At 37.0% G+C, this 22622-nt stretch overlaps 2 long non-coding RNA genes across 4 annotated transcripts; one reads left to right on the forward strand and one right to left on the reverse strand.

The window, feature by feature from the left end:
• Positions 1–521: 521 nt before the first annotated feature.
• Positions 522–3275, forward strand: LOC149676471 (uncharacterized). 2 transcript variants are annotated; one of them, XR_016366712.1, is made up of 5 exons: positions 522–1000; positions 1065–1156; positions 1209–1350; positions 2740–2815; positions 2876–3275. It is a non-coding gene; the product is annotated as an uncharacterized LOC149676471 (long non-coding RNA). The 2 variants fall into 2 exon arrangements; XR_016366711.1 differs by having other exon boundaries at positions 539–588; positions 741–796; positions 891–1350.
• Positions 2548–3428, reverse strand: LOC149676472 (uncharacterized). 2 transcript variants are annotated; one of them, XR_016366713.1, is made up of 3 exons: positions 3373–3428; positions 3190–3238; positions 2548–2981 (listed from the first exon to the last, which is right to left on the reverse strand). It is a non-coding gene; the product is annotated as an uncharacterized LOC149676472 (long non-coding RNA). The 2 variants fall into 2 exon arrangements; XR_016366714.1 differs by lacking the exons at positions 3190–3238; positions 3373–3428 and adding an exon at positions 3044–3185.
• Positions 3429–22622: the final 19194 nt, after the last annotated feature.

Consider the following 22622-nt stretch of genomic DNA (forward strand, 5'->3'; position numbering starts at 1 on the left):
GGTAGAGAGAAACGAGAGAGAGTCCCGTCTTTCAGCAAAAAACTATATTTATTTTTTTAATTTATCCCAAACTTTTCCTCTCTCCTGCTGCGAAAAAAGAGATTGTGCAAATTTGCACACTATCTTTTCAATTTCAGTGAATTTCGCCACTTAGAACGTTTCTCTCTTTTGCACGCTATATTTTTACGAACAGCGGCCGTATTCTGCAGAAGAGAAGCTCCTCCTTCTGCCCTTGGCTCGCTGGTTGGACCGTCAACCATTGCCCTTGGCCTTTTAATTGGCTACGTCTACCGATGACGTTACATGCCTTGGCTCAGCGATTGGAGGTTCAACCGGCAAAAATAAGCCTTTGAATTCAGTTCAGTTTGAGTTTCAAGTTGAACCAAATTTCGGTGTAAGGTCAGTGTACAGTGTAAATTTGTCGCCAAAGGTCAGTGCTGCAACTTTTCACCGGAAACGATTAAGCTATTAACGCCACCTATCATATGAACTGAATAGTAATTTCTTGCCGTCTGCTCTTTTTTAATTTTAAATGACGTCAACGTATTTGAGACAGCCGCTTGTTAAGGTAACATCGTTTAACGTTGAGTAAGTTATATATTTTCACGTAAATAATGTGCTTGACATATTTGTATAAAAAATTAAAAACCAATTGTAATTGTCGAATTAAGTATTAAACGTCAAATCTTTCCCTGTTTCTATGTTGTTGCTTTGATAACATCGAACCACAACTACCTCAGCGTAATGAAGGCATAATGTGAAGGGCACACAGATTTTTGTGTCAGTAGTTTTATTGGTAATGGTGAAACAGTAATTGTTTCATTCCTGTGTAATTTATCTTCAACTTTTGTATATTTATATGTTCTAACATTGGTAAGATTTATTTGTAGTTATTGTATTGAATTATACATAGTAATGAAACATGTTTAAAAAAACTTAAAACGGCGCCGCATTCCCTCTATGAGTAAGGTTGTACCCTTGTTGGTCATTAGTGACTTAGGTAAGAGAGGACAAAGATGTGATAACATATTACAAAGCAGGTAAATGATGTCCACCGCCAACAGAGAACCCTTTCCCGAGGTGACAATGAAAGGCATTCCTCAACAATATTCCACTTGTTATAGAAGAACGTGAAGCTCTGCGTATTGCAAACTTGGTAAGTTCTCGTAATGTATTAACCATGTTATTAACATTATTTTTTGTTGCAGGTGGGTGCAAGCTTCTTGAATAGCCTTCCTCCAGTTTTTGCTGAAGATTCCTCAAAGAGCCTTCTGCTTTCCATGAACATGGTGCTCATCCACTTGCCACTGAAGAACACAGAAATGGTCATAAGAATGGTTTCTATTCAATGTAGGGTATTATAGTCCACCTTCTGAAAATTTCATTTGGACATTTTTTTGAGATAGAGGGTTGCTGCAAAGTCAGTTAACCATTAAGAGTTACTGCGGTGTCCTTTTAATTTTATTCTTCACTTCAACATTTCATTGTTCTTTTTTCCATCATTCCTTGCTATTTTTTCTGCATGCATGGCCTTCCTTTATTGTTTCATTTATAAATGGGCTAAACTTTCTTATAGCTTAGTCGCTGCCTAGTAAGAAAAGCAAAGAAACGCTCATAGCTTCCGCTAATGCATGTTTGGAGGCCCTACTCATGTTTGCGTCTGTTTGGCAAATAATGACTGAAAATGAAAGGTCTAGGAACGAATACGAAAAGCTAAGGTATGAAAATTAAAGGTTTTGACTGGAAACCGAGAGTATTCAAGCCAACATCATGACCGAAGTGAAACATTGCAACCTGAAAATAATGACTAGTTTTGATTTTTGAAGACATGCTCAAGCGAAGCATGTTCTACTTTACTGTAGATAATTTTCTAAATGCCATGATAGGTTGTTTGAATAACGTCTCCCTGTATTTCGATTATTTTCAATGCTCAATTTGGCATGCACTTTCTTCATGACGGCATGAACTCTCTCTGATTATCGTATTCTCCTTTGTGATTTTATAGTACTCATTTTAGATATTCTATTAATTCATTTTCACCAAAGTTTCTTTAATATCCAATTTGACACGTACTTTTTTGATTCTCTCATTATAAATAGTTATTTTTTCGCGTTTAATTTATTTGCGTGTATTTTATGATTTATTTTTCGCATACGTGTTAGTTTACTGTTAACTTATATTGTAATTTAGTAGACGCTTCATTTAATAAGCCAATTAAATTTATTGCATGGGTTATATGCATGCATTGAATAATTTATTAGATACACTTCATAACATTTTTTAAATTAGTTGGATTTTTGTTATCATTGACTGTTATTAAAAGGGGTTGTGAGCCTGTGTGGATAGTGCTCGTCATCCTCATAGAGCTAAGTGGAGCCGGGGAGGGGTTTAAAAAAGAAGACAAAGTCTGTTACCGCCTTTAATGCTTTAAAACCGTTAATGGCATGTTTTTAATCTGTTCACATTAGAATTATGTTGATGATGTCTAGCCTGTACTCAAGATGACATTATTTATAACCAGCATGCCAGCACCCAATCAGTCCCGATACGCTCTCAAACCCAAAAATTCGGCAATTTATTTTCCACTTGTATTAAATTTTACATATTTCTGACTGTCAAGAGTTCATTGCTTTTTTCTGTTGCATGATTGCAATTTACATCCTCCGAAGTCTTCATGACCACATACCTATTTTAAATATAACTTAACTATTCTATTGTCATTCATTAGACCTATTTCAGATTTACCATATTCATATTATGAGAAACAAAGGGGTGATTATACCAATTGCTGCATACTGAAATGCTTACTTTTCAAGTAACTGTTCAGTGTAAATATGGTTACTGGTTATGTTTTATAAGTTATGTCGATTTGCAGTAGTAAAGCGCTTCCGCGACTTCCAGTGTTAGTTGCGAGACGCAAATGGCTTGACACTCAGTCTCTGGATAAGCTTTTTCGTCAGCAGTTGGAAGATATACCTCGTCTGAGAGAGGAAAGGATAAATATTGATTAAAGGGTATGGGTGTATCTCGCTCATCAACACACCATTCCATGAGAATATAATAAGTGCGAAATTGTTAATGCCACAAGAGCATGAACGAATCACGGAGTTGCTCTTGCGATTTTGGTCATGCTTAGTGCTCAAATTAGGCTTTAACCATTCAGTTACCACGGGCGATCAGCCCTCTCACCTTTTTACTGCAGTGACCTTTATACTGCGATCGACAGTTGCCACACAATCTGAATAAGTAATAAATAATAAAAGAAATAAATTAAATGTTGTGTTTTTATTTAAATCGGATTTTTAAGGGGGAAATTAAAGAGTTTAGTTGAATACTTCATAAATTAATTAATCCTTCATAAATTACACTCACCACTTTACTCGACACGTTGATCAACGTCGGGAGGTTGAGGTTGAAATGTCGTCTGCTGTAAGTGCGTTCAGCATATAGCGTTACCGAAGCAACCAGTAAAACCGGTGTTTAACCGGTAACTCATTTGTCAGTTTATGAAAAAACATTTTGAATTTGGTGTATAAATTTGATAGTTTACATCTGAGTCTGCGCGGAATTTGCACCAATCACTGAGCCAAGGCATGGAACGTCATCGGTAGACGTAGCCAATGAAAAGGCCAAGGGCAGTGGTTGACGGTCCAACCAGCGAGCCAAGGGCAGAAGGAGGAGCTTAACTTTTCTGCAGAATACGGCCGTAGGTCGATCTTAAGCCAACCTAGGACGGGGGGAGGATTTTTTCGTCGGACATTGGTTTTTTTTTCATTTTGAAACTTGTGTTTCAAATTAAAAAATTCGCAACTTTATTAACCAAAAGACAACATTCAAATCTTTTGATAATCGTGGAGAAAACGTGAATTTTCTTAAATAACATTAACTTAAATGACATTAAACTTACAATTCCAAATTCCCATATATCTTCTCTTCCTGTTGTTCAAATTGGAGAAAATTTTGTGCACCCGCGTATTTACACCTGCTGTAGTGGTTAATCGAAATAGATTTGCGAAGTTTAAAATATGTAACTTATAAAGCCGCTAATTAAATTCATGAATTGCATTAATTAGTTAATAAAGTTGTGAATTTTTTAATTTGAAACACAAGATTCAAAATGAGAAAACACCAATGTCCCACGAAAAACCTCTCCCCTTTCCCAGGTTGGCTTGACATAGACCTTAAAGATTATAGACCGAAAAACGGAAATAGGTCAAATGTGACGTCGAAACCTCTATTTTCCCTAGCATTGGCTCTTTCTGAAATATGCCTACCCACTAAGAACTCGTTGCATCGCGAAAACTAGAAAAATAGAGGTTTCGACGTCACATTTGACCTATTTCCGTTTCTCCGTCTATAACTTTCTTTAAAGAGAGACAAATTGGCGTTTTCGGGCATGCGCTGAAAGCGTTTGTTCTAGCAACCTTTGATATCAGCCTCGGATGGCTCTTTCTTTTTTCCCTACCGTGAAATCTTGTTAGAGCGCGTTATGCGTTATTTCAACAAGAACTTTCAATTAGTACGGAACTTTCATTAATTTACCACGCGTTATTCATTTATTATAAGCAAGTTTCCTTTCCCTTGGAACAAGTTTTCAATCCTGATTTTGGCAAGATTTAAACGTAAGTATATTTTAAATTAATTAAACGGGTTGTTCTTTGGCCAAGCAATTTAAGGGGTTTTTAAACTGTCGCGTAAGTTAAGGGGTTTTTAAACTGTCGCGTAATTTAAGGGGTTTTTAAACTGTCGCGGAATTTAAGGGGTTTTTAAACTGTCGCGGAATTTAAGGGGTTTTTAAACTGTCGCGTAATTTAAGGGGTTTTTAAACTGTCGCGTAATTTAAGGGGTTTTTAAACTGTCGCGTAAATTAAGGGGTTTTTAAACTGTCGCGAAATTTAAGGGGTTTTTAAAGTGCCGCGCAATTTAAGGGGGTTTTAAAGTGCCGCGTAATTTAAGGGGTGTTTAAACTGTCGCGTAATTTAAGGGGTGTTTAAACTGTCGCGTAATTTAAGGGGTGTTTAAACTGTCGCGTAATTTAAGGGGTTTTTAAACTGTCGCGTAATTTAAGGGGTTTTTAAACTGTCGCGTAATTAAAGGGGTTTTTAAACTGTCGCGAAATTTAAGGGGTTTTTAAACTGTCGCGTAATTTAAGGGGTTTTTAAAGTGCCGCGTAATTTAAGGGGTTTTTAAAGTGCCGCGTAATTTAAGGGGTTTTTAAAGTGCCGCGTAATTTAAGGGGTTTTTAAAGTGCCGCGTAATTTAAGGGGTGTTTAAACTGTCGCGTAATTTAAGGGTTTTTTAAACTCGCGTAATTTAAGGGTTTTTTAAACTGTCGCGTAATTTAAGGGATCGTTAATTAGTCGCGTAATTTAAGGGATCGTTAATTAGTCGCGTAATTTAAGGGGTTTTTAAATTGTCGCGTAATTTAAGGGGTTTTTAAATTGTCGCGTAATTTAATGGGTTTTTAAATTGTCGCGTAATTTAAGGGGTTTTTAAACTGTCGCGAAATTTAAGGGGTTTTTAAAGTGCCGCGCAATTTAAGGGGGTTTTAAAGTGCCGCGCAATTTAAGGGGTTTTTAAAGTGCCGCGTAATTTAAGGGGTGTTTAAACTGTCGCGTAATTTAAGGGGTGTTTAAACTGTCGCGTAATTTAAGGGGTGTTTAAACTGTCGCGTAATTTAAGGGGTGTTTAAACTGTCGCGTAATTTAAGGGGTTTTTAAACTGTCGCGTAATTTAAGGGGTTTTTAAACTGTCGCGTAATTAAAGGGGTTTTTAAACTGTCGCGAAATTTAAGGGGTTTTTAAACTGTCGCGAAATTTAAGGGGTTTTTAAACTGTCGCGTAATTTAAGGGGTTTTTAAAGTGCCGCGTAATTTAAGGGGTTTTTAAAGTGCCGCGTAATTTAAGGGGTTTTTAAAGTGCCGCGTAATTTAAGGGGTTTTTAAAGTGCCGCGTAATTTAAGGGGTTTTTAAAGTGCCGCGTAATTTAAGGGGTTTTTAAAGTGCCGCGTAATTTAAGGGGTGTTTAAACTGTCGCGTAATTTAAGGGTTTTTTAAACTCGCGTAATTTAAGGGTTTTTTAAACTGTCGCGTAATTTAAGGGATCGTTAATTAGTCGCGTAATTTAAGGGATCGTTAATTAGTCGCGTAATTTAAGGGGTTTTTAAATTGTCGCGTAATTTAAGGGGTTTTTAAATTGTCGCGTAATTTAATTTGTTTTTAAATTGTCGCGTAATTTAAGGGGTTTTTAAATTGTCGCGTAATTTAAGGGGTTTTTAAATTGTCGCGTAATTTAAGGGGTTTTTAAATTGTCGCGTAATTTAAGGGGTTTTTAAACGGTCGCGTAATTAAAGGGGTTTTTAAACTGTCGCGTAATTAAAGGGGTTTTTAAACTGTTGCGTAATTTAAGGGGTTTTTAAACTGTCGCGTAATTTAAGGGTTTTTTAAACTGTCGCGTAATTTAAGGGATCGTTAATTAGTCGCGTAATTTAAGGGATCGTTAATTAGTCGCGTAATTTAAGGGATCGTTAATCAGTCGCGTAATTTAAGGGTCGTTAATTAGTCGCGTAATTTAAGGGGTTTTTAAACTGTCGCGTAATTTAAGGGATCGTTAATTAGTCGCGTAATCTAAACGGTTATTTAAGTGTTTTTTATTATCATCATTTATCGGAACGCTAGGGAAACATTGTAATATGACTACATACGCAAATTTGGAGGAGATTATAAACAAATTTCCTTATTTCAATATCGTGCAACAAACCAACATAAATGTGAAAGAAAGTATTGAGGTAAGAATTATTAGATGTTTAATTGTGCTACTAGCATTCCGCAAACCCGTTTATATAATTAACTTTTACACCCTTTTAAGTGCTCAAAGTTTGATTAATTTCATTTCACTTTAGTCCCAAGAATACCTTGTTTGTTAATGTTACAATGGAATGTATAGGAAATAAATTCCAATGTAGCCCTTAATACAAAGTGTGTTCATATTTTATTTTCTAGAACGTCGGAATTGATATCCATTTGAGTGACTACAATTTTGTTCCAACGCTCGATCGACTTTTCGAGGAACCAAATCTATTATCTAAACAATGTCTTTCAGTAGAACAAAATTGATAGAACGAGAAAGTGAACTGTCGTTCCAGTTGGCATATTTAGAACACGCTCTGCTTGATACAAATGTACGTCTGTGTAATTTTTCAGCTAGTTATCCTATAAAAGAAATGTATATTTACCTATTTTTATTTGAGTTTTGCGCTGCTTTTCATAGAACAATACCAAGAAATGCCTCGAAGCTGTTACGTGTTTTACCTTAAAAAGAATGCTCGACGTAGAATCATTTAGAAGGAAAAACATAATTGACAATTTCGGCGACCATGTTAAATCTTTTGCTATGCCAGAAAAGGAGGACATAAGGGGAAAAACTCTCTTTGGAACAAACTTCACTCAGCGTATTATATCCGCTCACTTAACTAAGACGATTTTGGTAATAACACATCACAATTACAACAACTAGAGCAAATAAACTAATATTATAAAATTCTTTACGGGTTCAATCAAGAAAAAGGGACTCAGGGAATTCTTCAACTCCAAGATACCCAGCTAAACGCATTTATTTAAAAAAAAAACAGGAAAAACCACTAACTGTACAAAATTCCAATTTCACTGCAGAGAAAACAAGGGTCCCAAGAGGACCATTACAATTTTGCGCCACATCTCGTATAAATTAAGCACAGATTATAAGTCCTATCTCCTATTATAATAAAGCAATAAATATGAAATAAAATTAAAAATTAGGTTATCTCGCTGGATTAATTAATGTAGAAATAGCATTAAGAATAGTAGCTCCACAGTCAATAATTCACATCGAAAACAGACTTGCAGGAGCGAGAAAACGCAGAGCGCAGAGGAAGTGAGATGGAGTCTCATGGAGAAACCGCTTTATATAGCCAGTTCAGGGCCGGAAATAGGCACAGGACACTAGACATTGTCCAATAAAAATATCCTTATTTTCAAGGCTGTCTGAGAGACTGAGACTCGATTTTCGCCAAAAACGGATCTTTTCGCCGCAAAGTGGAAACACTGGCGACATCTCGTATATTTTAGCGAAATCAACACCTGGCATTTTCCAAAATATATTTAAAATTATATTTCAAATTACTATTTAAAATATTATTTTTTCATATTATTTAAAATAATTAATTTATATAATTTAAAATAATATTTTGTAAATGAATTAAATAGCTTAAAATAAATAAAAAATTTTAACCAAAATTTCAAGGTCGTCTCGAACGCGCTAGCGTGGGTTTTAAAACAATCCACGAGGAAAAAACGGTCGAGCGCTTTACCTCTGGGCTACGGCTAGCTCTGCTATTGCCCTTCTGTTTGCGTACTGTATACATATTCTAAAGCTATAGTTGACTGACAGCTGAGGGTGAAAATTAAGGCGGGGTTTTCGACGCCGTCCAATAAGCGGTGTGACGAAGACGAAACGAAGGAGGAGTTAAACTTATCGTTTATGCTCCCCAATATTTTGCGCTCATCGCTAGATGGCGCAAAATAAAAATAAAACGAACCATACATTAAAAACATATATTGCCTATTTTAGACACATTTTTAGCCACATCGTATACGATATACCAACACCTCTCTTTTTTTTATTATAAAGTGCTCAATGTTTTGCAGCGTCAAAACAGCACCCTGGTATGAAACTAAGTCACTTCAGTTCATTAAAAGGTTTTTCAGTCCAGCCTTTATGTACCCCCACGTGTTCATATAATCTCAAACCTTGATGCAAATAGAACGAATATTCCTTTCCATTTATTCGCCATAATTCTGTGTTTCAGTCCCCCTTTTCTCGACAAAATTTGGAAACTGGTACCAGTCTGGGAAATAGCACACTTCCTCTGGTCCAAAACCAGTTTATTAATTGCTTGGACTAGTTTTTTAATTCAAGAAGTGGGGGTTACTGGTCCTCGGGACCAGTTTATTAATTGCAAATCTATAGGAGAACAAAGGTGTGGACCAGTCCTGAGACCAGTTTATTATTTAGGACACTAGGGGGTCACTGGTCCCAAGGACTGGTTTAAAAAATATCCTTATTTCCCAGACTGACTGGTACCCTTCGTATTGCAGGTCTGCCAATCTTTGAGTATTAACCGTGGGTCCTGTCTACTAAAGCAGTTGATAGCACTGCACGCACTTTTTCATATAGAATAGCAGACGGAAAGAGTCCACACAAACCATATTAAGCCTTGGAGACTTAAAGTTTAGTCTTTTGGAATGAATATCTTGAAATCTTTTCGAAAATGGACACCACAAACAACAGCGCTCTTCGCTTTTGATCATCATTGCACTCATTAAAAGGCCAAGGCTTAATGTGAATTTTGCTTTTAACACAAGCGATTCTTCGTATTCATTCGTCTCGTACACACTCGTATTTCGGGAATATGTGAAATGAAACCCCTTATTTATCCCTTGTATTGTTCTTACAATTTGGAATACAACATATGGTCAACCCTTTCTTTCTGTTAGGCACGCGTCAAAAGCTTTGAAGTTACAAAACACAAGACAACTAAGCCTTAGTAGCACCGAAGGAACCAAACGTTGGGAAACAAATTAGCTGCCTGACTAATAATTATTAAAATCCACAAAATAGTGAATAATTGCTTGAACACTGACAAGGCAGATTATATGTTCTTTCTCGACTTGCAAAAATTTACAACCCCCATTGGGCCATTTTTTGGAAAGGCCTATTCAAAAATGACTCGAATTTCCAATTTCCCACCTCTTTAAACCTTCCATATTCGAGTTCTCGCTAGACGCGTTCAAACTTGTCTTAAAAAAAAGTTGGGAAAACCAAAAGATTACCTCGCGTAGTGGAGATGGCAATCACTTTTATTGCTTGGCAACTGCAGGAAATTAATTTTACGATGGTAAACTGTTCAAGCGCCTTTAATATCTCTTAGTTGCCGTGTAGGCACTGTTCTCCCGCTATACCTCACCTTACTCTTAGCTTACCAGTATAATGAATGATTCCTAAAATTCATCAAGGTCATTCTTATTGTTTATGTCCATCACTCCACCAAGTTTCCGACACACAAAATTAAGCTGTAATATTCCACTCGTACCACCATTTAAAGCTATATAGAAAGACAATGAGTTTATATTTCAATTTATATTTATTTATATTAATATTTTCTTTTCGTAACCTTAAAACTGAACCAAGTACAACGAACTTATCAATTATACTACAAACTCATCAATTTTGCAACATCAATAATTTAGTAACAAATGCATTAATTGCGCAACCAGGGTTGGCAGGTTTTAAACAATTTGTTTTAAACTCTTGTTTAAAACTTGTTTTAAACAGCCTTTAAAAAAAACCAAAATTTGTTTAAAACGTTTTAAACAAAAAGTTTTAAACATGTTTTTTTATGGAGAGAAATTTCGCATATTTTCAACTCTTTTTATTTGAAAATGAGCGAAAAGATCATATAACAGAAATAATAAGATTCAGTCAAAACCTTCCAATAACTCGTCTGTTTCATATGGGTGTTTAATTGTTTGGAAACCCTATCAGTTGATTTATTCGTTACCAATCTGTATTGAAGACTGATATTCAAAAAATATGATTAAGGATAAACTTATTTTGTCGTCTACTTAAAACAAAGCAACAACGTTTCTTCTATGTGGTTTCTCTACACTGTTGGTACATTTTACTGTTCTTAAGTGATTACGCGTAATATATGAAGCCAGGCCCTTGACAGTGCTAAAATTAATACGCTTAATCCGTAAACGGAAAACATGAAGCGCCTACAATGTAGTAAGAGGTGGTGATGTTTCAAATGTATGATGAGTTCTGACCAAGAAACTCTGAAGTACGGAAGCGGAAATTCCTTAATAGTGGCCACAAAAGAAATCAAGCATTTAGGAATGTATAAATTCACGCATCACGTTTCATTTTGTATCCGCTATATAAAAAATTACATTTTCCTTTTGAAAAGATCGCTTGCTCCTAGTAGAATATTTCAGATATTCAATATTGGTATCCCTCAACACGTACTCCCTTCTAAATAATTAATTTCATGACAAAATATTTTCGGAAAATCTAACTTTATTCGTGTTTTTAACAAAATTTTGGCGAATCCTGGCAACGATCCTTTCTTAGATCTTCAAATTCTAAATTTTAGGAGCTCTTGATTTTCGCGTTTGACTTCGTAGTACGTGTTCGTGGTCCATTAGTCTAGAGGTATGATATTCGCACTGGATGCGAGTGGTACCGGGTTCAAATCCCGAAGGGTCCAGTCTTACAGCTTTATATTAGGCCTATAAATTTAGGAGTGTTCGATTTTGGTGTTTTTCTTCTCAATACGTTTTCGTGGTCAGTTGGTCTAGGTGTATGATACTCGCTTTGGGTTCAAGCTGTCAATGGTTCTAATTACACACGGACAATTTCTGACACCTTGAAATTCTGAATTTTAGGAGTTCTTGCTCTTTATAAACAGCCAGTAGAATATTTCACATATTCAATATTATTCTCTCAACAAGTACTTCCTTCAAAATAATATCATAAAATAATTTCGGAAAATGTAACTTGCTCTTGAAAAACCGTAAATATGTAATTTTTTCAATTATATTGGAGGGAATAAATCGATTAACAATTAAATGAGTGGTTTTAATTAAATAGTGATTAAGGATTAAATTAATATAAACAAAGAATAATTGATATATCGGAACTTCAGTCAATTGATAAACGTCACTCTCATCGTTTGTTTTTTCTGTCTTGGTCCAAACCAAGACTTTTTTTAATCAGGTAGGCTGTGAAAATAAGTGCCCTGCGCTAGCAGCACTAGTGGCTTAAATGTAGAGCCGCGATATATAATATTTAGACTATTAGAACTGGAAAAGTGATTTTAAACATGTTTAAAACTAGTTTTTTTTGTGTTTTTTACTACTTGTTTAAAAAACAGTTTAAAACAACAAATAGTGTTTTAAACAATAAAAAACAGAACTTTTGTTTTTTTTTTAAAAACTTAATTTTTGCCCATAATTTAGTAACAAAGTCATACATTCAACAACAAAATTTAATATCACGGCTTCAGATGTTAAAGAAGCCAATAATGAAGTCCTGGTGATAATTGTTGCTTCCTGATAAGTTCTGTTCTCTAGAGGAATGAATGTTGGTACTTAAAACAAATAGGGATTTCCAACCCACTATTAACTGAATAAAGATACTTTCTTATCGTAAAAGAATGTCACAAGTAATTTACTGCAATAGTGGATCTATCATGCAAATATCCCAGAATTGGCACACATTCCTGAAGACAAAATGCCATTTAGATTTTACACTCGCACCAATGTTACTACGTTTAGATAATTTCCTCTCTCACAATCTTTTGAGAAATGGCTGTGAACGTCACTTTATACCATACATCCAGTGACTTTGCCCGAAGCTCGGTTTTTGGCCAAGACTTACTAAACGGGATCGTTTGGGAAATGGCTGTGAACGTCACTTTATACCACACATCCAGTGACTTTGCCCGAAGCTCGGTTTTTGGCCAAGACTTACTAAACGGGATCGTTTGGAAAATGGCTGTGAACGTCACTTTATACCATACATCCAGTGACTTTGCCCGAAGCTCGGTTTTGGACCAAGACTTACTAAACGGGATCGTTTGGGAAATGGCTGTGAACGTAATTTTTGTCGCACATCGACTAAAGCAGTAAATTATTTTAAATTAAACGCAATTTCTCAATTTTGAATCCACTATCAATCCTCAATTAGTTCAAATTCCTGACATTAACATACATCTAGACAACAGAACTTGATGGACAACTACAACGTTCATTGATACAGAACTCCCAGTAGGTAGCGCCATGAAACCAAATGAGACCTGAAAACAATTGAATAGCAAATTTACATAACCACCCCCTGCCCCCACAACAAAAAGTAACAATCGGGAGTGTTCACCCCCTTAATTACGTAACAAACTGCTTTAACCCCCTGTTTAGTAGTATTTTGAGACTATAAAACTTCCTGGTCTATTTCTCTCTAAATCATAAGAAATAAGTCGACATTTTAGTGCTAATCCTAATAAGAAATGTCTTGCATAATAAATTTATACTATCTAATAGGTTTTTAGGTCAAATTATGATTTGTTACGTAACATTGCCTGGACCCCCCCCTCCTCCAACCCTTTTCATGACACGTAATTCGTGAATAGCCCCAAAACTATTTATTCCGCACAGGAATGTTGCAATTTGAATCAAGGATCGTCCTTGTTTGAATTAGCAAGTTGGCTAATGGAACCCCAGAGTTAAAGGGCGTTTTTGCAAGCCATTTAGGAAGTTGGCTAACGGAACCCCAGAGTTAAAGGGCGTTTTTGCAAGCCATTTAGCAAGTTGGCTAACGGAACCCCAGAGTTAAAGGGCGTTTTTGCAAGCCATTTAGGAAGTTGGCTAACGGAACCCCAGAGTTAAAGGGCGTTTTTGCAAGCCATTTAGCAAGTTGGCTAACGGAACCCCAGAGTTAAAGGGCGTTTTTGCAAGCCATTTAGGAAGTTGGCTAATGGAACCCCAGAGTTAAAGGGCGTTTTTGCAAGCCATTTAGCAAGTTGGCTAACGGAACCTCAGAGTTAAAGGGCGTTTTTGCAAGCCATTTAGCAAGTTGCCTAACGGCACCCCAGAGTTAAAGGGCGTTTTGCAAGCCATTTAGCAAGTTGCCTAACGGAACCCCAGAGTTAAAGGCGATTTTGCAAGCCATTTAGCAATTTGCCTAACGGAACCCCAGAGTCAAAGGCCGATTTTGCAAGCCATGTACGTAGTTTTATACAGGCATGACGTGTAATACAGTAGTGGTGGTAGAGAGGGGAGTAGACTATGTATCTCCCTTTGGTCGCGCTTTTGTAAGAGCCCAGTAGGCGGACTAAGAGATAGAAGGGTATGACGTTTCATCTTACCTTACCGCCACCGCTCGAATTAATTAATTAATTACAGGCTAAGAACCTCCCGGGTAAGCCAAGTAGATACAGCCACCCTCTCCACCCACTTTTATCTACTACTGGTCGCTTGATAAATATGTCTTTATACACCAAGATTTGCCAGCTTTGAACTTCTTTTTTTTCAACAAAACATTTCTTTGTGATAAGAATAATAGTTTTCTCTATAAAAGGCTTCGTTTCGGTCTATAAAGCTCTGTTTTCAAAGCATAAATATAATTAGCAATGATAATCTGTTGAGTATTTTCACTTGAGACGAGGTAACAATGCTAGGAATTCCATCAACTATTAATTAACAAAGCTATTACAGCTAGGACAACAGACACCCCTATTCCTTTTTAACAAAACATATTCCTTTATGATACGAGTAGTAAGTTTCTCTGTAACAGGCCTCGAATCTGTCTCGGAATAGTTTGTTTCTGAACGCTAAATCTAACTGGCAATGATAGTCTGTTGATACTTTCTCTTCAAGGCCAGGCATAAGTGTGATATCAAAGAAATCAAAGAACATCTTCAGTGCCGTTTTACTTTTTAAAGAATTAATGTTAAAATCTCCCACAAAACTGTCGGAATAGAGGCATCATATCTAATATCGAATAAAGGATTTAAATCCTCAAAAACTGATCTCAAACTCGCTCCAGGCGATTTGTACAACAAAACAACAGTCATCGGTTCATTTTCAATGGAAACATCCAACCAGCAACGTTCCACATGCGAATTTCTGAAAGATCTATCGGTTCGTAAAACCCTAATATTCAAATCGTTAACTACATTTTCTGGTGTATCTTTTAAATAAATGGAAGACCCAAATGCAATTCTACGTGCCGTTCTTGGCAGATAAATACCACCCCTTAAAGGATGGCACATGAAACTCATCATTTTCTTTCTTCCACGTTTCAACATAGCATAATGACTGGGCATTTCTTACTACGGTGTCTGCTAAAATATCTTCCAAATGTGCGTTTAAGGACTGCACATTGTGAACATAAATGTAAACCGGTTCGTTCAAGAACGGTAACGCAATACTCTTCGTATCTCGTAATCTTTTAATTTCCAATTCAACTTGTTTGTTTTTAGGCGCATTTGGAACTTGAAATTTACCCTCAATATACAAACCAGAGGCATTTCTCGCTCTACTACAAGCAACGTATAAATAAGCTCTCTCTAATTTCTTTCTTTTATTACAATGCACTACTACAGACGAATACGTATCACCTTGACTCTTGTGTATCGTAATAGCCAGTCAGAAATGACCAAAGGAAACTGTTTCCTAGAGACCGAAACATTATTTTGCCTCCATTTTCTACTGAATGCCTTAGTAACTTTCTCGACAGGAGTCCAAATCCTGTTAAAGTTATTCTGCTCGTATAATCCATGACTCTTTTTTCTCAACAACTTTCCAACATTAGCATCAGCAAACTCAATCCAAACCCTAAATGGAATTTGTTCACCGAGCCTATTTGTGTAGTGCTATATTTTTCTTAAGCAACCTGTTGCCCCATTTGTAAGTCCGACAGACGTATCAACATTGTTAGTCATCATGTATCTGGCGCCACAAGCGAGCGTTAATTCTTTAGGCAGACCATACGTATCAGACGTTGCCAACGTTTGAACTTGAGAAAGAATGTTATTTCTAACTTCGCTAGTAAGATCACCATTTACAACATCTACTGAAACGGAAATAGACTTTTCCGTATTCATGTTTAAAAGCATCTCTTCGTTAAATTGGTTCACTTCAACGTTATCGCTTCTTTTGGCGGTACACGCTCTCTATTCACTTCTAAACTTACAAAAAAGTCAACATCATCCTGATTCATACTTCCCACAGCCATTCTGTTCAAAGCTTCCGCAAATCTTTTGTAATCTTTTTGCCTCATAATTTCTTCAAGCTCTGCAAACTGGAATTCTTCCCATATTGGGTTACCAGTTAAAGCCGCATAGGGATTGTCAGTATCACTTTGACCTTTAAAAGCGAAATGATCGCGCACTGGTCTAAGTTGGTTAAAATCTCCAACTAACAGTACAGATACACCACCGAAATAATCTCGACAACCCATTATCTCTTGCAATCTCGAGTTAACTCGATTAAAAGCCTTGGCTCCAACCATTGATATTTCGTCAATAATTACCAATTTCACTTGACCATACATCAATCTACAATTGTGAAGAGTTTCACTTTCTAGCCTGGAAATATTCCCGGCAAATTGACTAACGGGTAGACAAAAGGTACTATGCAAAGTAATAATAATAATAATAATCTGAGCTTTGTCTATGAAGGGATTTCCACACTAAGCCTGTGGCTTGTTTACAGGTGGGTCCCTTTACAATGCATAGAAGGGTGGTGGCTACCCCTTATGCCACAGCTAACCTACAGCGCCCTATACTAACTATTACCGTTAACCTCTGCAAGTTTTGATGGAAAGGAGAAACCGGGTTAGACCGCGGAGGAAAACTCCTTTTACCAAGCGAGGAGAGAACTTGCCAACTCTACGCAGAAGGATTTGTTCCCAGATTTTCACCCGGTGCCACAGTCCGGGATCGAACCCGGGATCCTCTTGCTGCGAGGCGAAAGCGCTAACCGCTACGCCACCCCACCTATATTAAAGGCAGCCTTGCCCGTAGGTGCGCATCGCAAAACTTTAACTTCCGAGGGATTAGACCCTGGCTGCTTATTGTAAAATCTAGTAACAGATTCAAATATGGAACTTATCAAAACGCTTTTTCCAACACCAGCGCCACCGGTAACAAATAGCCGTAAAGGCGTTTCCTTGCATTTTAAATGATGCAGAACTTCATAAAATATTTCTTTTTGTTTCACATTCAGCATTCTAACAAGTACACTCAGAATCATTGACTAACGTCACTGACGGAGCAATAGTTCTTTCCGCATTACCATCAAGAATATCACGGGTAATATTTCCTATAGACTCCTGAACCGTATTAATTAGAAATTCAGAATCTTCAACAATTAAAGATCTATCTATTTCATTTCGATGTTCCAATTCAGCCTGAATATTAGTAACATCAGCTTCACTTTCGAAATCTCGGACAGCCTGTTCAATGGCGGCTTCGTCAAATACGTTACTAAATTCTTTTCTACATTCCTTTATAATCTCAAGTTTAAGTTCATCCTTTGTCAAAATGTCCCTACTCTCATCGCGCCAAGGCGAGAACAACATTATTTGCTCAAGATAATACTGTTCGGGTTCTTTCACTAAATTGAATCTAAGATACCGCATAATTTTAGAATGACCACGTTTTCTAATAAAACCTGAATCATTTTTCAGTTTCAACCATTTACCACATTCAACTTCAAGGTTTTCACTGTCATCAATATGACTTTGGGTTTTCGCAACTCTACGACTTTTGGACAACTCGTACCACGTCGCAAATTGAGCTAACATTACTGCCTCTTAATCATCTGGCCTTTGAACAAAATGGTCCAACATTCCAGAAGCGAAAACGTCCATACTATCTTCTGACAACTGTTCAAGCTCACTTTTGCTTTTGAGAATATGGACTCGATTTTCGGGCAAATTTGTATTAACGTAAATACAGGCTCGACTACATCTTGAGACTGGAATTTGTAAAACACTATATGCCGCTTCTTGCGCGCTTACCTCGTGCGCATTCTAAAACTGATTTGCTATCACTTTCAACTTTTGCATTACCGTACATTTATCTGACTGTGCTCGTTTAGCAGCTTCACGCAAAAGCATTGACATACCACGCTGTGATTTTCCTATATAAGACACAATATACATCAAGAACAAACTGAATGCCCATATTCGCTTGCCAAAGGCGCAAAGTGCACGGGTTGTACGGATAAACCCTAGTATCTTTAGGGTGTCTTTTCAATAAAACAACTTTCTTTTTTATGTCATACGTAACTGCCTTAATATATTCCTCTTCACTCATTCGCAACTTTGCCAACAACTCCTCGAAACTATCTACCCAAAATTCCTTTTCTTTCGATTGCAAATGTTCATTAAATTTTTGGGAATTCCTCTTACATTTCAGTTCTTCGTCAAGAGTACCGGGTTCTCTTAAACTCGGATCATAAACAATATTTCTAGGCATGGGAGGAAATGGAATTCCAAAACGACAAACTGAACTGTTATTTACCGTTTTTTTTACACGTTGTCGTGTGCTTGTGCATTTGCAAAGACGTTAACAAATCCCCATTATCATCGTTCAATTTACCAGCGCAAGAAATAACTTTATCAATAAAGTCCTCTACCTCTTTAACATTCGACAAATCATCTTTGATCTTAGGCGCATCTTTAATCCATATCAACCCATGTTGATGGGGAGACCCCCTTTGCTGTATTTCAACTCTAAAGTAATAATCTTCAATAACACCAAGGGGACCTAGATTTGCAAAGCTTTAAGCAGAGCCCGAAAACGGTGGTCAAAATATCTAGCACAAGTAACAGGATCATTCTGAATCAACTTGGCCTTTTCCGAAAAACTTAAAATCCTAATTTCATTATCCGCTAAGCGTTCTTGACCTGAGGACACTCTCGGTATGTTCAAAAGCTCAGGCCATTTGCCTTCCGCAGCTGAAAACGTTATAAAAAAGGTAGCCGTACCAAGCTGCCTAATCATAGCCATTAACTCTTTCTGCCTATGCTGCCAATATGAAGGCGAGGACTGCAAATTTTCTAATACTTTAAAACCATCATTCTGCTTAACAATTGAATCGAGTGCACCAGCAGACGATAAAAACCCAGCAGTGTAATTAGAGCCATCTTTTCTCTTGGTTTTTCTCATACACACTTGTATAGATTCACTAACTTTCATAGTTTCCAACTTAACAAAAGCGTAAAACAATTTTGAGACATTCTTGGCACAACGTCGATCAACATTTCGAAGCTCCCACTTGGCAATATCCCCAAACCTACCTTTAACCTTAAGGTTTCTCTTCTGACCGACATAAATACTGGGGAATGACAATTCCTCAGCGTCCTCGTCATAGATCAAAGACATTGGCGTTTGACCTTCACCAAGAGCAAACTTAACATGCATGGTGTTAGTCGGAAGGAAATCGGACAATGACACTAACAACGTGTCTTGATTCCCAACTGGTAATAAATTAACTTCGTTAGCTTCATTGACATCATTCCACATATCATCGCTATCATTTTTGTTCTCTAAATTCACTGACCCTACTGGGTTTTCCCTTAATATATCATCTTGATTTAACTGACGGTCATTTTCGTCAACAATAAATTCAAGTTCTTCTGGAATTGGATCCAATATCCAATATATCGACTCTTACAGATATTCCATGCTTAATATACAACGGTGTTTTCATCAAAACCTTAAGAGCTTCGTGCATTTTTTTAGGCCTAACAGTTTCATACAAATATGGTGTGTTATATTGCATTCTCCTCATAAACTCAATTTGAATAGTATCTGTTTCACGAGGTAACCGTGGTAACACTGACACTGTAGACTAGACATTTATAGGAACGTTGACCAGGTTTCCCTTAATCCCCCTTTGTTGATCACAACCCATAAAAGGTATTCGTGGTGAAATCATCCTTTCCTCCAAATTAAACAAATTAACTAGTTCTGACGGAACTTCAGGAAATTCAAATCCATTTTCTCTGGAAAACTTGGGGATTTCGTTCTTCTTGACAGCTTTATTACAAGCACTACATTAAAATACTTTGTCACCCAATTCACACCCGTGAATCCCAGGAACTGCCAAAAACACTCTAGACTCAACTAAGCTACCCGATGCTTTAAAAAAAAAGATTTGAACACCCTTCACATGGCCACGTTGGACCTTCTTTTATGCTTTCAAAATACGTCTGCTCTATAAACACAGGATCTGTTCTTCTTTCTGCCACAGACAATCTATTCCTAGAACGTTCAGGGTTCCTAAACTTCACATTTTCACGAAAGGCAGCCTTACTCAACTGATTTCTAACACGTTCAGCTTCAGCGTACTCTGCATCTTGGCGTTTACTAGCCTTACCCAACTGATTTCTGTGACGTTCAGCTTCAACGTACTCTGCATCTTGGCGTTTACTAGCCTTACACAACTGATTTCTAACACGTTCAGCTTCAACGTACTCTAAATCTTGACGTTTACTAGCCATAGCCAACTGATTTCTAGCACGTTCAGTTTCAACGTACTCTGCATCTTGGCGTTTACTAGCCTTACTCAACTGATTTCTAACACGTTCAGCTTCAAAGTACTCTGCATCTTGGCGTTTACTAGCCTTACTCAACTGATTTCTAACACGTTCAGCTTCCACGTACTCTGCATCTCGGCGTTTACTAGCCTTACTCAACTGATTTCTAACACGTTCAGCTTCAACGTACTCTGCATCTTGCCGTTTACTAGCCTTACTCAACTGGTCCTTTACTCGTTCGCTTGCTCTTTTCCACTCATCAAGCCTTTTAACTCTCTTGGTAAGTATGCCAACCTGATTTTCCCTTTCACGATAAGCCTCATTCTCCCGCTTTTTCGCCATAGATCGCGCCTCCTTCATTCTACACTTTTCATTCAGTCTCAAAATTCTCATTCTCTCTAACGGATAAACATTACCATGAGACGTAGAAGGTACTTGATCATCGGTCGCTACCATTACAGAACTATCTGAAATATTACTAACTAAATTCATCGCTTCGTCGGCAGTAATTAACGCTACGTTTTCAGCAACTTCACTTGTACTTCCATCTAATACATTATCCTTTATTCTACTGTGGCCAACTGGCGGCGCAATAGAACCAACAAACAAATTAGGACTAGAAATACTAGAAACCGCACCTTCAACCATACTACCATCATGGCCAACTGACGGCGCAATAGAAGTAATGGGCAAACTAGTACTAGGACTAGACGTACTAGAACCTGTACATTCAACCTAAGCTTTTTTCTGAGCTGCTAAAACTCTTATCCTTTCATTTTCTCTCTTCTTAAACTCAGGGTCGAATCTTTTTGCCCTCATCCTTTCCCGCGCTTTGCGCTTCCGCATTTCATCCTTACTCTCAACTAAATCTTCCTCCATTTTACATCCAAAAATCAAATACTCACAAAAAGAAGCGGCAAAAACCTGCTGGCTCTTTACAACTACTTACTTTGACTTAATATCCAACTTCCAAACACAAATATTTACTGGTAGATAAATTGATAACCTACAAGTAAAGAAAAATTCTCAAGAATGGCTCCCGCAAATTTAAAAGGTCTATTTTCAACTAGGTGGGCGTATCAGATTATATTTAAAATATATATTTTTGAAATGTTTGGTCTGGCTGTTATCTACACCTACATGGTTTTCAGTCAAACAAACAAGGAGCATAAACACAATAGTGGAAGCTTCAGTCTTATTTAAAACATGTAAAACAATTATCATCTCTGCAAATAGCTTACACATGTCTTTTTTACCAATGCCTAACCGTTTGGATTTTTCTAAAGCAATCTTAGCACCAAAAAATATTTTTCGATAAAAAATAAATGTTTTATATTCTTACTAAGAATAAAAAAAGAGGATAAACAAGACGGCCCAAGGGCTCGTAATAGTAGCCATATCGTACGAGTGAATAGCCCCTCTATACCCTACCCTAATGAGTGGATAACCCTCTATACCTTACCCTAATGAGTGAATAGCGCTACCTTTTTCAATGCTTAAATGATTTACCGTGCATAAAATCAGAGTGAATAGCCCCTCGATTCCCTACTCTCTAAACAGTGATTAAATTATAACCGTATAAATTTACTTATGGTTTAATTCTAATATTCCGGCGAATCGAAGAACAGATAGTTTTTAGTGATAATCCCTCGATGAGCTTACAACATAGACTTACGCCGAATTTGCCGATGCACACTTATCGCATCTTATAAATTTCTAACAAGGACTTATGCCCAGAAACTTTTGAAAGAGAAAGTTTAGTTATAGTGATTACGCATTTTAGTGATTATCCCCTCGAATTACCTTTAGTAATGCCAAATGATCAAACGCATAACGCTCATTTAGCACTATGTTAGCTCTATCTAAACCCACATTTCAATTAACCGCCAAAACGTTCCAGTCAAACATAACATAGATGACGATAGCTACCGAACGAGAACAAAACACATGAGCGCGGTAGGAAACGGGGAAAATCGTTATCTATTTAATTAGCACATACATAAAAAGAAAATAAATATAAAAACCCCAAACATACAAATTCATAAGTATCCGACCCCACAGATAAAAATTCAAAAGTATCCGACCCCACAGATTAAGAGGTACCCCACCCCACATCACCCCGACATTTTAGAGATAAAAATAAATAATAAAAAACTCGAGGTTTCTATCAGGTCTCTATGGTTTAGTGGCTAGAATGTTTGTCTACTGCGCCAGTGTCCCGGGTTCGATTCCCGGGTCTGACCTGAAAACATTTTAATTGAAATTAAATCTCTAACCGAGCCCAGTAACCCCTATGGGTGGGTTGTGGTAATATAAAGTTCCTTTTAAGCTAAAATCTGACGATAACGAAAGCGAAAACTCCGGCCACAAGTACTACTACTACTACTACTACTACTACTACTACTATTACTACTATGGCTCGGGTCAAACTAAGAGCCTATCGTATACTACGATATGGCTAAAAAGGTCTGTCCTCT

Source organism: Phalangium opilio, unplaced genomic scaffold (genome assembly GCF_054372755.1).
Source record: "Phalangium opilio isolate 3A_F unplaced genomic scaffold, DU_Popi_V2 ptg000046l_1, whole genome shotgun sequence".
NCBI classification, from domain to species: Eukaryota; Metazoa; Arthropoda; class Arachnida; order Opiliones; family Phalangiidae; genus Phalangium; species Phalangium opilio.